The following is a 16,667-nucleotide window of genomic DNA, read 5'->3' as shown; positions in this document are numbered from 1 at the left end:
GTAATCATCTATGCTGCATTCAGTGCAATAAACTGGATAGCCCCCACACTGTTGCTGGACTTCTGCCTGCATTATTTTTACTCTTGCAGGTGTTTTTTGTTTGTTTTGCTTTTTTTTTTTTTTGGGGGGGGAGGGGGCAGGGGAGGAGGGTGTTCATTGGCCTAAATTTAGGACATGTTTGTTAGGCATATCTGGCTCACACTCCTTCTCAAAACTCCCATTTGCTGCTCCTGTTCACTAGCTCATCTGGTCACTTAGGAGCTGGCTTTTCAAACCCTGTTCTCCCTAGGGTCACAACCCTCAGGATTGTCCTGGAGTCGCCAGGAAATAAAGACTAATCTTGAATTAAAGATTATGTCATGTGATGAAACCTCCAGGAATATGTCCAACCAAAAATGGCAACCCTAGCTCTCCCTGAGTTAGACCCACCTCCTTGTCAAGGGATCCTAAAGGGAGTAGGGATGAACGGATAGCATTAGAGCATTGTTAGGAAGCTCTCAGCCTTGCCTAGAAGGCTATCACAGTACCAGATTCTTCACCACAGTGAAAGCTGCAAAACTAGAGGGGATGTTTACCAAATCAGCAACCACAATCTAGAGGTGAAAACTTACAGGTATAAACCACAGTCTGAAATCACAGGGGAGAGACTGTTCAGCTAATGTGACAAAGGAGAGATGGAGACAGAGAGAGACTTTCTACTCTAAAGTCCCTAATGAAAGGAAGTACGAGAAAAATATTTCCTCCAATTATCAGGAATCATAAAAAGATACATTCTCATCAGAAATGAGCAATAAGGCAAAACAGTGCCCAATCCTGGGAGACGGGAGATGGACTGCAAAGATGCCATTGTGCCCCAAGCTCAGGAATGAGCACTAATGATAAGGGGACACAAGGAATCACACCCTAAATACTGTGTTACCCTGGGCCACACCTATCCTCCACAGATGTGTGTGCTGGGGGGGAGGGGGAGGGCCGGAGGAGGAGACTGACTTTTTCCTTTACTTTGGCAGCACCTGTACAGATCGTCATGCCAATGAATCCTCCACGAATGGAAATGAATTGAACTGAAACAGAGGGAAGCAGAAAGGGAATTCAAAGAGAAGGTGATGTAGCCAGAGTGATGGACAGGGAAGATGATCTTATTCCTTTACATAAACAATAATTGCCTCTGTAACCAGAAAGGAAATGAAAAGATGACAAAAACCTATTTTTACTTGATGCTGTGATGAAAATATTAATTACCTTCTAGGAACAATTTTTCCTTTAGTAGCAATCTTTATAAACTGGCCATGGATATTAATTATAATTTGCTTGTCAAACCTACACCTCTGAAATACTTTGTGTTATGAAAAAAGCATTAAAAACAACCTCAGCCAGTGTCTTCAGGTCTAACATATGAGCAGTCTGATTGAAGGCAGCAGGCCTACTCATGGAAAGGCTATAGGACTGGGCCTCATATTAGCAGTAAAAGCTACCTTCCTTTCTTCAGTCTTATTATTCCCAAAAGATATAATGAAAATATGAGATTGGTGGGATTGCTATAAGATTTGGCAGCTTTTTCATATTTATTTAGACTGCAAGATATAATTTGAATCTGGGGTCTCTTTCTCCCTCCCTGGCTAAGAAAAAGAATAAGTTATTTGTTCTCTGAATAAGTATTTGTTATTAGTGGATCAGACATGGATAAGGTATATTATTACAACCATGTTTGTTAGGTATGATTTACATTGTTTGACTGCATATCTTCTTATGCTGTCTTTAATTTTGTTATACTTTGTGGGGTGGGGGCTATTTGGTTTTATGCATTTAGTCACGGTTGTGTTTTGAACTTTGAAAAAAATTAATACAAAGGAAATTAAAAAAAGGAAAAAGAAAATATTTTCAAAATGATATGGAAATCAAATCTATCCCTCAGTAATTTGATTTGTAGGAAATGGAGAGCAAAGCATTACAAACAGAATGCCTTGAAGTGCATCATAATTACTTACATGTGCAAATGCATTGTCTAGGTTTAAGCACATAGTTAAATAATAGCAATAATAATAATTCTGTGCCCTTATATAAGGTCTTTCATCGAAGGATCTCAAGGCTCTATGCAAACGTTCATTCATTAATCCTCACCATTACATGGTGAGCTACTTGTAAGCCTTATCTTCTTTTGACAGATGGAGAAACTAAGGCACACCAGGCCAAGGCTGAAGGACATACTAAGAGTTAGTGTGTCAGAGCAGGGAACAGAAGTCAAGGGATGGGGGGTGTTCCAATTCCAAATGGGCCAGACCTGCAGAGAGTTGCAGCTGAACCTGACCTTCCCAGCATTTGGGGCCACTGGAGTGACCGGCCAAGCTGTGCAGTTTTGATCTGCTCTTTCCCGAAGTTTGGGGATTGAGATGGGACTTGGATCAGGCCCATGGCTAGTCCTGAGTAGAATTGAACCAATTTTTTGTATCAAAACTCAAAGGCTGGTGAAACTTGCCTAGTTTCAGTGTGAATATCTCTTTGCTCAGGTTTATGGTGGATCACTTTATGAGCGAACCTGGACCCAGTGTCAAATAAATATGGCAAAAAGTTATAAATTTGCATCAAAACCATGTGAAATTCAGTGGTTTCAACCTGAAAAAAAAGAAAACTTTGGTGGTTTCAACTGAATTTTACTTGGAGCTTTTAGGTTTGTCTGAATCTGAAACTCTCAGCAAACCTCCGGGGATGTGAACAAAAAACAAAAAGCTTTTGCACAATTTCCTCTATTCTGAAAATGCTGAGATTTACACAGCTCCAGTGCTGACTTCCAGTCCCCTGCTCTCACCGCTAGGCTATATTCCCTTCCCGTCCACAGCCAAGAGTGGAACTCTAAAGTCCTGGCTTCTTGGAGCTTTGCTACTCACTAGCTGACACTCCCTTCTCTAACTATCTTTAATACATGCTTATCAGCTTCTCTAGATGAGCATGATCCAAGATTGCCAAGTTATCTTTGCTTTCTCAGTTATCCCTGCAATAAATTTTACGTTCTTGAGTGCCACCTGTTGAAGTAGTAATACATGTGCTAGTAAAATTACCTGCCCTATTTGACATGCATTTTGACAGTTCTCAGTGCATGACACCATTGTGTCCTATTTAAAATTTAGCCCAAAGATTTTTAAACCATGTAGTTGAAGTAAAACCAGTTCTCTGTGTATTCTGTTCACCTGTTATGTTTTACACTAATGGAAACACTGGACATTATTTACTTGTCTGGCAGACAGAAAAAGCCAGCCTTCAAAACATCACTCCAAGGTGTCACACATATCAACACTCTCATTATGTTTCAGGACTCCCTAAAGTAATCTCAAACAGTGGTTACTGCCTCTGAAGTCACCCTTTCGAACTGGGACAACGTTGGCAATCTCAGGATAGGTGTTCAGTAGCAGTCCTACTCTGGAGGAACTGCTATCACGCTAAAAGTACAATTAATACTGCATTTCCAAATTCTGGGACCAGCGACAGTCAAGAGATTTCAAGAAACAACAACACTGTTTACACAAGGCCATCGTTGTTACAGCCTGTCTGGTGTACAACTCTACACCATGGAATTACTGGGCCACATTCATCCCTGGTGTAACTTCATTGCATGAATGGATTTTACCCAGTAAAATTACTTTGTTCATTGACTTAATTTTCTTCATTTAAAATCTCTCCAGCGCCTCTCTTTTCCTTCCCCCCTACCATCCCAAAGGAAGTAAAAACTGCATTCAGAAGTGACTCCATGGACAGATGGGCAGTTGTTCCTCAAAATCATGACCACATTCTTATAGTGCAAGCTCAACAATCTGCTTCACTCATCCCCCTTAGCGAACTGAAAAACAATATAGATGTTAGGTCAAGCCAGACAGCTGCTGGCATGTCCTCTGCCTTTCCACATGCATTCAAATGCAAGCAGGCAGTGGCTGCAGTCCACAGGATATCTTGAACTATGGACTCCACTGAGGAAGGGGAAGAGAAATTGTGGTAACTCAGAAACTGCTTTAAAGGTTCTGCCAAGTCCTTCAGAACCACTGACCCATTTTAAAATTTAACTTGGGATGGTGGGGGAGAGCAACAAGTTCTGAAATTCAATCGTGAAAAAGAAAATAACCCTCCACCTCAAAATAGAAAATGATTTACGTAGGACCTAAAAAAATACTGTTACCTTGTCTTCTGAATCAACATTTAAAAAATAAATAAATAAAAGCTGTCTTAATAAGGAAGCTTTTAAAAAATGTCATGTGACTGCTAAGCAACATCAGGAAAAGTGAAATCAGGGAGGAATCAGTCTTTACCACATTTAAAAGGGCCATGTGGTGAGGCTGAGAAACCTCACACCAGCACAAAAAGGGTTAAAGAGAGTCTAGCCCTGCCCCGCTATACCTGAAGCCAGGCCTGGAAGGTGAAGAAAATGGGAGAGAACCTGGCTCACTCCAGGGCTGACTGGTGAAGAGACAGGAGATCGTTTTGCCCCTCTACATGAGGGGAGCATCACCAGGAACCTGACAGCTGGGCCAGATACTTGGGGAGAGAAGCACTAAGTCCTTGATTGCGGGAGACTGCTGAGGAGACCAAGGAGCAACAAGCAGTGAGTGAACTGTGTGACTGAACTACAGAGACACTATGGAGTTAAGACCCTCCAATATTACATCTGCTCCCACCAAGAGGGACCTGAGGCTTGGGCCGGATGCTGCAAAAAGTCCACAAAGGGCTGGCACTCAAATTGAGCCACTATTGGCTGTTTGGCCATACCCCAAACTGAAGAAACAAAGATAGGAAGTATCCCAAGGCAACAGACTTAGACTCTCTGTTGGGAGGATCCTACCGGCCTCATGAAGGACAAGGGCCTGGGTCCCCATACTGCTTAAGGACTAAGGCACCTCTGCCAAGGAAGCAACGGGCTGGATGTCAGCTGCACCAACCATTAGGCAGCCCAGCCTTCCGAGCACCCTATTACAGGCCATAAAACTGCTACTGAAAGTCATTATATTTTGAGGTTTCTTAGAGATCTCTATTAACAATAGGGAATGTGAAAAAAGAAACAAAACTAGAGAAAAATACTAGACATTTACCTGTCTGTACTTTTCATTGTCTATTTCTTTATGAAAATCAATACAAGAATTAACCACACATGCACACACAGAACAGAAAACTTCTAGACATCATCCTGTCCTTTCAGTTATGTTCCATACACAAAGTCCCAACTGCTCTCATCCTCCAGACCATGTTTTGCAAACCATCTAACTAATATAAGACTGCCAAGGAGTTTTCCAGGATTCTTTCTAAGGATGTATATCACAGTTTATAGTCACTGAATCAGACCTGCTTCCTGGGCTCTGCCCAGCTCTATGGAGGGCAGCATCAAGGAGGCCACAATCTGGAACATCACTTTACACACGTGTTTAACTTTAAGCACATGCTTAGGTGATTTGCTGAATCAGAATCAGGATTGGCTTTGCTGTTATCTTCCGACGTTATCTATGCATTTTAAGTTCCGTTCAACTCTTTCACCATTACCCTTCCTTTCATTTAGGAATTAAAATGTCCTTATCTGTGTTACATATACTACTGTAGATAATTCAAAGTGAAGGAGCATTACAGACCTAATTTGCTTTTCCCCATTTAAGCTGTTTATTTTCTGCATTTCATTCACCTTGGAAAGAGGAACTAGATTAATCAGTTTCTCTTTCCAGCTCTCACAGACAAACACCATGCACAGTGCTACAGGAGAATTTTTAAATACAAAGAAAAACTGTTTTCATTGTATTTTTAAAAAATCATGAAAACATTTACATTAATGTATGTTATGTGATGTAATGTGAAAACATTTACATTTCTGTTTTGTAGACTCCTTTACCTTTAAAAAAACTCCCCCACAAAACATGCATTTTAGCAATATACTGCATGACATTTGCTCCAATCCTGATCCCATTGCTATCCATGGCAAAACTCCCATTGACTTCAATAGGAGGAGAAGCAGATCCAGTGCCCCTTTAATCCTTCAGAAGTCAGAGTGGGGCTTAGAGAGACACGTTAAAATGTTACTCTCAGTTTCATCCATATCACCTTATTAAAGTCAGTGGAATTGCACAGGTATAAGAGAGGAGAACGTGGCTCAAAACACACTACCTCACAGGAGCTGCCTGGAAAAAGGCTGTGAAAATTCACAGGCTTGAAAGAGTTAAACAATACCACTAATACGAGCCCTGTAAGTGGGACAGTTTTGAAGGGGGCAAATGAAATGATTGCTGGTCATGTTGGCATTGGCTTAGTTAAGGTTATGTCAGCATTTCCTTTATAAGCTCACTTCTGGGGGGGGTTAATCATCATCCTTTCACATTGTGCCAAGCTGAAAACTGGCAAATAGGCAGGGAATGGAGGGGCGATTCAACTTTTTTTTTTCTACAAAAATATATTTCAACTGGATCAGCCATAAAAAAACACAACCAAAAATGTAGAGCTAGTGGAATTTCAGAGGCTTTTTGTGCCAGTCAATTCTGAATTATAGTAATGTTTCTCTCTTTGCATTTATAAATGTACATATTTTTATATTGGCAATAAAGTCATTATGCAATCAAAATTATCTGAAAAATAAAGAAAACAGATGATCACTGATAGATCACAGTTTAGAGAGGAAAAGAACGCAGGAGCACATTAAATTTACCATAAACGAGGGGCTTCATGCCACGACAGCAACTGCTAATATAATTCTCATTTGTCATATAAATTATGTCCATGGGGAGGTCCTATAAAATTAATTAGGTCAGAGACAGAGGAAAAACAAATCAAAAACTTCTAAGAACTCCAGCAAATAAGAGGTTTTAGATACAGCAGCATCCACAAGATCAGTCAAAAGATACTCCTCCTTATCTTGTTCCCGTGAGGCTAACACTGAGAAATATCTCAGCCTCATCAACATGACATAAATAATATTGGTTGCCAGGAAGGTACACAGCAATTTCGAAATTTCAAATTTTGCAAGCAACACAGCCTTTTTAGTGAATTAGATTATAAACTGAACGGAAGAATTCCAGAAATATAATTCACTAACATATGAGGCATTGATTTCCTCAATATTCAGGGTGTTTGGTAGAGCTCAGAGAACAATAAGCAATACATAAAATACTCAAGAAATTGTACATCTTTTTTCTACTTCACAAAACAGTCAACAATAAGATGGTGAAATTGTCTATCTGTTAATCAAACACAATGTTGCATTCATCACACAACACAGAAAAAAGAAAAAAAACCCAACAATATTTATTTTAAAAATTAATCCATGATGTAATTCCACTGAAGACAAAACTGCTGAATTTTGCCTAACCACAGATTTCAGTGAAGTTAAAACATGAATGCGTTTCCCCCACGTATGTATCCCATATCACACTGGCTTATTTTAGTGGACAAACAATGTTCTTACCATTTCCTATTCCTGTCAACACAGCAAGCATAGCCAGAAGCTGCCACATGACACACCCACAGAAGTTATTCCACAGGTCAAATGTTAGTCTGAACAGCAGGGCAAAGGTTTTTTAAATGAAGGCACTTCGGAGAAAAATGGTCAAAGATGCTTGGGGCTGAATTAGCTCAGAGACTTGCCCTGACATTATAATAAGAGTTGTGCAACTAAAATCCAACCAGGCACTTAAGAGAATTTAGAGGTTAGTTTTCAGAGATGCGTCCATCAAAATCCTAGTCCCAGACATCCCCAAACTTCAGTGGGCCTTATCACTTCTACCAGACCTAATCCTACTGTCCATCTGTGAACATTTGTGAAGTTTGGCTCTGAAGTATGTGATATAATCCATCTTTATTCCTATTCAAAAACATGCTGGAGTGCAGGCTATGAAGTCCTTCTGTCATAAAATATTTGTGATGGCAAACCATAAATAAATCGTGCACCTTACAAGGCATCTGAGTGTCTTGCCTCAGCGTTAGGAAGGCTTCGGAGGACAGTAACCGTATTAACTTGATTTTTTGGTCTGGTCAGTCACTGTGTAGCTTCACTGCTCATTGCCACATTGTTTCACAACAGATTAGATATCCCACCAAGGACACATATGGAATGGCGGCACAACCTTGGACAACGCTTCAGACCCACAGGAAATATTCATCTCTCAAACATAAAGTAATGTGAGCAAATATAAATATCATGGGCCAAATTCTACCCTTGCTCATGTCCTCCCATAAACCTCAGCAGGATTATGTAAGTAAAGCACAGAATTTGGTTCTATATATCAAATTACCCAGAATTCCTAACCCTATTGCATACTGGTGTATCCACATATAGGAACATTTATACTAAAAGGTGTAAGCACAAAAAAGGCTGATTTAGCAACTGCTGAACTGTCATTAGTTTTTGTGGGGATAGCTCAGAGCTTTGGTGTCATTTAAATGCACTGCAGTCATCTACTTTACCTACATACACACTGATAACAGGGCAAGTGCACAGTGGTCTGTGGATTGGATTTGGTGTTAATTTAATTTTGAATTGACAGGGTGAATTCTAGTACTCCGGAGATTGAAGCACTGACAGCACTAGTTAGAACGAGGCATTGTGAAGGCTGGCAATGTGCAAGATTACATCACACAGCTCTGCCAATGCATCTGAATTCTGATCTTTAGCAACCCAGCTATTCCAGTCCTGGGCTCCTCATACAACTCTGCCAATGCACCTCAGTCCTGACCTGCAGCCCCGCTCCTATTTCAGTCCTGGGCTCCTCACACAGCTGTCAATGCACCTCAGTCTTGACCTGCAGCCCCTGCTACTATTCAGTCCTGGGCTTCTCACGCAGCTCTGCTAATGCATCTCAATCAATCCTGTTCTGTCGCACCTCCTGCTATTTCAGTCCTGTACTCTCCACACAGGTCTGCCAACAAAACTCAGTTTGTCCTACAACACCCCATGCTCTTCCAGAAAAGAGCTTTTACTGAGACATGACTGCCAATCATGCCAAATTGCATGCAGAGGTGATGTGAAGCAGACATACAATGGACTAGTCAAAGGACTAGACTGAGACCAGAAAACTCTATTCCCTTCTGCCTTAACTAAATTTGAACCCAGATTTTTTCAGGTGAAAGGCTACTGAATTAGCCTCTGTACCTGATATGCAGATACAGACAGATACTGTAGGTACACAGATGTCAGCCATTCAACAGATGCAACTGGATACAGTAAGGAATGTATTGCCAAGGGCTTTTCTAGTGTGAATCAACAGGTGGCTTGGCACCAACATTACTATTTGCTTGTGGTTTTCACCTTTGGTCTCAGGACAGAAAATGAGATGATACCTTTTCAATGCTGCATTTCAAGCCGACTATGTGGAAAGCCAGGTTTCATTCCAGCCAATTCTCTCTCTCTCACAACGTAGAGGAAACGTGCCAGCCACTGCTGCTCTTGCCATCAATCCACCATGCAGATGTTGAGAAAACACAAAGAAAAGGGGGGGGGGAAAAAAGAAAAGAAACAATAAAATACACAAATTGAGTTTTGCATACATTACAAACAGAATATGTAATTACTACTTCTACAGAAAACAGCATAAAAAAGTAAAAAGCACCATAAAGAAAAAAAACAAAAAAAAGAAAAAAAAGTTGCTGGTCTGACTTAATCAAAGGTTTTCCCGAAACTAACAATTATAGGGATAAATTCAAAATGATTTATGCAGGAAAAACAAAAACAACTAAGAAGAACCCAGACTTTAACATGATAGAGCCTTTTTTAAAAAACCTCAACATATTGGGAAACACACAGTAAAGGGACACCTGTTAAAATAATACACATATTACAAGAATATATTTTTCAGTCACTAAACCAAAGTATACAAAGAAACATACCAAAAAAATGTGTGCACGCATGTGTGTGTTTTCCCAGAAAAAGATACAGTACTTAACAGGCTGGTACAAGAAATTAACCTGTTATGTAAACCCTTCAATCAGAAGCCTCTTGAACTTTGGGGAAAGTTTGGATTCAGATCCAAATTTTAACAGGCTGAATTATAATTGCAGAACCAAACCCTACATTTGGAAAATCTGAATCTGAACTTTTTACCTTAGTCTCTCTTCTACCACCTTCTTTGTGCATGTCTTGTTTTCATAAAGCAAACACTAGTGACATCTACTTCTTATGTACCATGGGTGGGATTTTTAAAAGCTCTCAACATTACTCTGTTCCAACTGAAGTCTGTGGTAAAACTCCCATTGACTTCAATGGGAACAGAATTTGGCTAATGCTGAGTACTTTTGAAAATCCCACCCCATACATCTATCTGGTTACAACAATCTCCCAAGAACTGGAGTCTGTTACAGACTGATACATATCATTCAAAGCTAAGATGCAAAATGAGCTTTTTGGAAGCAAGGGAAAATATTTTATTTCAGAGATATTTTGTCAGAGATGATTGCCAGGGTGCAGTATATTCAAAAAAAGAAGTCAGGACTAGGAAAAGATGAACCTGAAATGTTTCTTCTGCCAGAAGATTTGAATGTCCATTTATATAACAGAAATTCTGTAGTTGGGTCCTTCTGAGCAATGGTTAGAAAAGAAAGGTCAGCTAAACCATTCCTTTCAGATCAAGGCTTTGAAAATGAAGCACGTCTCTCCTCTGTGGTTGCAAAAAGTAGTAGTAATGTGTACAAAATCAATACGGCCACCAGCAATCAGAACGGGCCCGTATTCGACAGTCCACAAAATGAGATAGTAAAGAGAAGTGAGAAACTTTCCTTGACATGACAGTTATGGAAAATATGATCCTTTAGGAAGGTCCACACACTAGTTTATTTACAGAACATAGCCGTGGATGATTAAATCGTACTAAGGCATCTGTAGTTGCAGTGACTGAGGATCAGATCATTGGTCCAAGTCAGGGAAGGCAGAGTGCACAGGGCACTGAACTGGCTGGCAAGTACTATTCCGGGCTCTGACACTGACCTGCAACATGCTCTGGGGCAAGTCATTTCACCCCTCTGTGCCTCTGTTTCCCAGCTTGCCCTCTTGTCTATTTAGACACAGTTCTCCAGGGCAGAGACTCTCTCTCAATATGTCCTTGTATGCTGCTTAATACACTGGGGCCCTGATCTTGGTTGAGGCCTTTAGGCGTTACAATACTACAAATAACAACAATAAGAGTATCTTTTCTCAGACAGCAGCCAATACCTGATGGTGAGAAGAAGGAAAAATACAACCCAATTATGATAACACATTGTCACACAGGTGAAAAATACCTTCCTGTCATAAAATTACCCAGCTGTTTTAAAAATCCAGCCACAATATTTGATGCCAACCGCTCCTGCATAAGCAAAATCCATTACATGCTGAGTGGTCAATAAGGGTGGCCTTATAATTTGTGTTCCAAGTCACTAGAAGTGGGGGATCAAGCTCCCGTGATTCCACTTGTAGAGGGGGAGACCTGGCTGGCCCATGAGTTGCTGAGATTGCAAAGGAAAAGCAACTCCTTGACTTACTTGTGTTTAAAGCCAGTGTTGTTGAAACTGTATTTCCTTTAACTGTTTCTAAATAATTCATGCTATTAATTTAATCACGTGACCCTTTTTAGTAGTTGGCTCTGTGTACTAACTCTGCATATACTAAAGGGTAACTGGAGAGTCTAGTGTACTGAATACTGATGCCTCATATTTGGATTACATCCAGAGTTGATATCCATATCTACGTGCCCACATATCTGAGGTACACAAACACTGCCTTCATGGAGGATACCAAGGAGTACGTTTGTACACAGCTCCATATACTAATATATCTATGGTACATAGGCTCCAAACATCTAGGGTCTATTTCATAGTAGTAAAAGGAAGGCAAAGTTCTCCCCTACCCACCCCAACATTATCCCGCCACTGCTACTCCTTCGAATGTTTTCTGGCAAACTCCCAATTTTCAGTCTCACTGTTGGCTTGAGAGAAGCACTCAGAGGAGACTCTGGTTGTCTTGAGCAAAAACAAACCAACATGTATCTTGAGATAATGCTTCAGGGGTTGATGGGAATGTAAGGAATGGGACTGATAGCTGTGTAGGTATGTCTACATTGAAATTAGATACTCCTGGCTGGCCCAGGCCAGCTGACTCGGGCTCGGGAGGTATGAGTTAAGGGGATGTTTAATTGTGATGTAGAGTTTGGGCTCGGGCTGTAGCCCAAGCTCTGGGACCCTCCCACCTCACAGGCTCCTAGAGCCCAGGCTTCAAAATGAGCCCAAATGTCTACACCGCAATTAATAGCCCCTTAACCTGAGCCCTACAAGCCTGAGTCTCTGACATGAGCCAGCCACAGGTTTTTTATTGCAGCGTAGACCTGCTACAGGATAGGAGAGCTTGCCGTTGACCAATCCACACAGGCCATTGCTGTTGGTATACGAGGAAGATGAGCACTATATCCAAGGCCAGTAGAAGGAAAAGGATTAGGGCACAACAGGTAAGCCCAGAGGTACATGATTCAGGTTCCAATTTAGGCCAAGCTTTGGTTGGAGCCAGCTGCAGTGAGTGCAAACACATATTCAGGTGCCCTAGAAAAGGTGGCAACCACCACCAAAAAAAGCTCTTTTCAGCAGTTCCACGCAGTTCTCCAGCATGGTGAGTATCATACCAGCATTTTCCTAGGTCATTGGCTGTGAGAGCTCAAGACTTCGCTTTACTGAACCTCTATCACTGCAGCAGCACTTCTTGCCTCAGAGATGTCAAGAGGTTTTATGGGAAACCGCTTAGTATTATGGTTTAATAGTCTTATTTTCAATCATGTGCCTGAAAGGCCTTTAGACATTTCTTCCTCGGACCATTTCCACTATGGTACATGGATGGAACTGATACCAGCTCTCACCTATCTATACATGACATTATAATTTTAAAGAACAGCAATTGCTGAGTGCATGGGCTCCTTTTCTGTGCAGAGATGGGCCTAAGCTGCTAAGTTTGGATCCAGAACCATATCTGAATTGCCGTAGAACTTGGAATGGTTCCAATCCAAAGTTCTGGTTTACCTGGCATAGAGATACATGACAACTAAGAAATTCGGTACCAGATCTGAACCTCAATATTCAGGGTGTTTGGTAGAGCTGAGTGAATAATATGCAAAAAATTAAATATTCAAGAAATAGTACTTTTTTTTTTCTCCTTCACAAAACAATCAACAACAAGATGGTGAAATTGTCTGTCTGGTATACTAAATTATCTGTGATTTTGTTCAGTTAAGGAAGTCTGCAGATTGTTCAAATTGTGAAGTGCAACTTGTGTTGATTTGGTGAGTCATTTGGTATTGTTTCGAATCCCTGATTGGGTGACTTACAAAAACCAACCAACCAACCAACAAAAAAAAAAGCTAATTCAGAAATTGCATAATGTATTGTTAAAATTAGCAGCACATGCTAACTGACAGAATGAACTGCAAACGTATAATTCAAAATTCATTTTTGGTGAATAGCTGAGCATTTGAATGAAAAAGGTTTTTACTAGAAAAGCTTGAACATGTAAATCTTCATGGAAAGTGAATACAGTCAAATCAAAATTCCTTTTCAAATGTGAATGAATATCAACTAACTTGCACGCTATTGTCTCAGTTCAAGTGTTTGGATCTGGGTTTTACTTCAGAACCCTCTCTAAATCTACCATTACCTGGGACAGAAGAAACAGCAAGTAACTAGATAAAGCCTATACACTGTAAGGGAATAAGGATTATTAGCTTAAGGTATAGAAATAGGTAACAATGAAAAAGGAAGTTATGCATGAAAATGTCACGTAGTTAGAAAACAGAAATGTCATGTAAGCAGAAAAACAACAGGAAAGGAAAGGAAGTATGTATGGGAATGTCATATAAGTAAAACTACCAGGAAGAAACAGGAAGTGTGCATTAGCTGATTAAAGATAAGGGTGTCCCACTCCCATATGTCTAGGGTATAAAAGTCTGCAGTGAAGAAGGAATCGGGGCTTACTCTCTCTGTAAGCCTTCAGCTGAATAAATTATTCTTTTCCTATGAACCTGTCTGCGTGTCTGTCCAGACTTTTTGTCTCAGCTGAAAAAGGACCCTGACTCAAAATATTGGTGCATGAGAGGATGCAGGCTTTTATCTGATTAAGGCCTGTATCTGTAACCCATGTGTCTGTAATGGTTCCCTAACAACACCGATCCATAGATTTATCACAGTGAGGTTGGGGTGACAAAGATGGAAGGGAAGGAGGGAGGAAGCTGATTGTTTAGAGCGGACTGCTGCTTTGGTCACTGATGTCAGAGTACTCCAGAGGTAAGGACAGGACAGAGAGAGACTTTTCTACAAGAGGAAACTAATAAAAAATGGATCTGAAATAGGCACAAAGCTAGTCTCACTATATCAGAGAGTAGACAAGAGGACGTGGCTGAGCCTTGTCTCTTATATTTTATTCATTGCTCCCAGCTTAATGGTCCATCTGCCTCTGGTCTACTGGGTCAAGGTTTGGCATTAGTGCTTTTTAAAATTATGATTATTTTAAAAATTGAACTGAGGGAAAGGCATGCTGAAGAATTCTGTATATGCTAGAAAGTCTGGTCCTAATCTTCAAGGTCCTTAATAAGTTACGGCCTGACTATCCTAGAGGCTGGCTGCCCTCTCCATCTGCAACTCACCAAGACAGCTAAGCTCAAAAGGAGAAATTCATCTCATTACTGAGAAACCACACAAGGCCCTGTTCACCACCTGAGCCCTTCATGCGGGGCTTGAGTAGAGCTAGGGAATTGTACAGGCACTGCACACTGGAATGAATTTCTCCCAAAAGGAGCACTGTGGCTGACAAATCCCCAGATGCAGCTTTTGGTAGCAAATGCCAGTGCAATCTGGGTAACAGTCTCTTGACTGTGCAACTCCTTTGCAGAAAGCATTGGAATGTGCATTAGATGGACCAATTCAGAGAATGATGCAAACCCAATCTTTTTGCACAAGTCTCCCCTAACAATAAAGACTTAAGAATGTCCTGGTTTCATTTCTCATGGACAAATGTTCATGGGAAAAAACTAAGTTATGGTAACTGAAGAAAGGAGTACAGATTAATTTGCAAACAAATTTAAGGTGACACTTGATTTTGCATTTTGTAATTTTGTACATAGTATGGTAACGTTGATGGTATCAAAGTATGCTGCACATAGATAAGCTAGAGAGAGATACTATGGTGATGGGTGCATTAGATATACTTAGATAGAAAGATGGCTCATCTTCCCCTAGATAGCGTCAGTAATAAACAGCTAATTGGTCACTGTGATTTGGAATTGGAATGAGGGGAAATCTGTCAGAGTGGGAATGATCATGCAGGAAATACCAAATAATTATTTTTGATGTGGAGCACTGGGAAATGCTACCATCAGAGATAAGGAGGAGTTTGAGTATTAGCAGGTTAACCTTCTGAGAGGAATCTGTATTTGCTCACTTGCCTGCCTATATTTTCGGGAGGGGGCAAGGGTGGTATGAAAGGAGGAAGACATTTTTCCTGTGGCAACAAGGATCGCTGAAAATATCTGCATTTCAAACTTTGCTAAGAATGCATCTTTTGTTCCTTATCCTGCTTTGCTTCCCTTTAATGAGTGCTTTGCAGTAAATCCCATTTGTGAGCAGCTCTGACAAATGCAAATTTTAACTTGTAAGCAATACTTTTCAAAATACTACTACATTTGAAAATGAAAATATAGAGCCTGAGGCATGAGATCTTCCCCAGTCTACTCAACTCTCCAGTGTACAGTATTGCATGCTATTATTATTGCTGAATAGCATGCAGGGTTCTTAGCACTGTACACATTACTGTACAGGAATATACAGTTGGTGCGCCAACGAACTACTATACTAGGGGGGCAGCGCACAGGGTATTGCACCAGCTGTAGTGACGCTCAGGACAGCAGAATGTTTCCTAGAGCACTAAGGAAGTCCACAGAGGTGTGGAAGAAGGACGATGTCATAGCTGTGCCCCTAATTCACCCAACCATAACCTCTTTCTAGCACTTTGTGCTCAGGGATTTCAAGTACTAAAATTCTGGTAGTGCTCCAGCAGGAAAAGTTTCCTGTACTCTTTTCCACACTCCTTCACCCCACATAGTCAGAGTCAGGCTGTATAATTAATGCAGGCAGGCAATATAATTCAACCACATACTACAGTGTGTAAGCTTCAGAGCAGTATGGCCTAGTGGCTAGGACACTGGCCTGGGAGTCAGGAAGCCTCAGTTCTGTTCCTGGCTCTCCTGTGTGCCCATGGTCAACTCACTTCATCTCTTTGTGCCTCCATTTCCCCTCCCACCCTGTGTCTATCCTGTCTTCTTCGATTGTAAGCTCTTCAGGGCAGAGTCTTACTGTGTGTCCATACTGTGCCTAACACAAGACCCTGATCTCAGCTGGAGCCTCTAGTCTCAACTGCAATACAAATGATAACTCAATGGTGGTCCAATCTTAAAGTAGGGGCAATCAGATAGTTTTGTATCTTTAGTGGACAATCGTGGGAAAACCAAAAGTTTTATTAATTTATTACAACAAAACTAAAATGTAACTTGATTGTTCCTCTCTCACCAAGCCCAGTTTTGAAAGGTAGAAAACAAACAGCCAGCATAGTCTTGCAGTTTGGGAGGGCAGATCCCAAGATACTCTCACCACTATCACACCCCTGTTCCAAAGACCAACCCCACTTGCCCTCCCAGTAAGAGAAAAGTACCTGAATT

At 40.8% G+C, this 16,667-nt stretch overlaps 1 protein-coding gene across 3 annotated transcripts in view; it reads right to left on the bottom strand.

Moving 5' to 3' along the window:
- ZBTB20 (zinc finger and BTB domain containing 20) overlaps nt 1-16,667 on the bottom strand; it is a 577,566-nt gene that overhangs the window by 196,473 nt on the left and 364,426 nt on the right. For all 3 annotated transcript variants that reach the window (XR_010919343.1, XM_067546058.1, XM_067546059.1), the window contains one exon: nt 9,292-9,391. The gene's annotated coding sequence lies outside the window, so the exon portion shown is untranslated. The remainder of the gene's footprint in view (nt 1-9,291; nt 9,392-16,667) is intronic.

The sequence above is a fragment of the Emydura macquarii genome, unplaced genomic scaffold, assembly GCF_026122565.2.
Source record: "Emydura macquarii macquarii isolate MOO-44397 ecotype Brisbane River unplaced genomic scaffold, CSIRO-AGI_Emac_v2 contig_1119, whole genome shotgun sequence".
Classification (NCBI taxonomy): Eukaryota; Metazoa; Chordata; order Testudines; family Chelidae; genus Emydura; species Emydura macquarii.
This window is presented reverse-complemented; position numbering and strand designations above follow the sequence as displayed.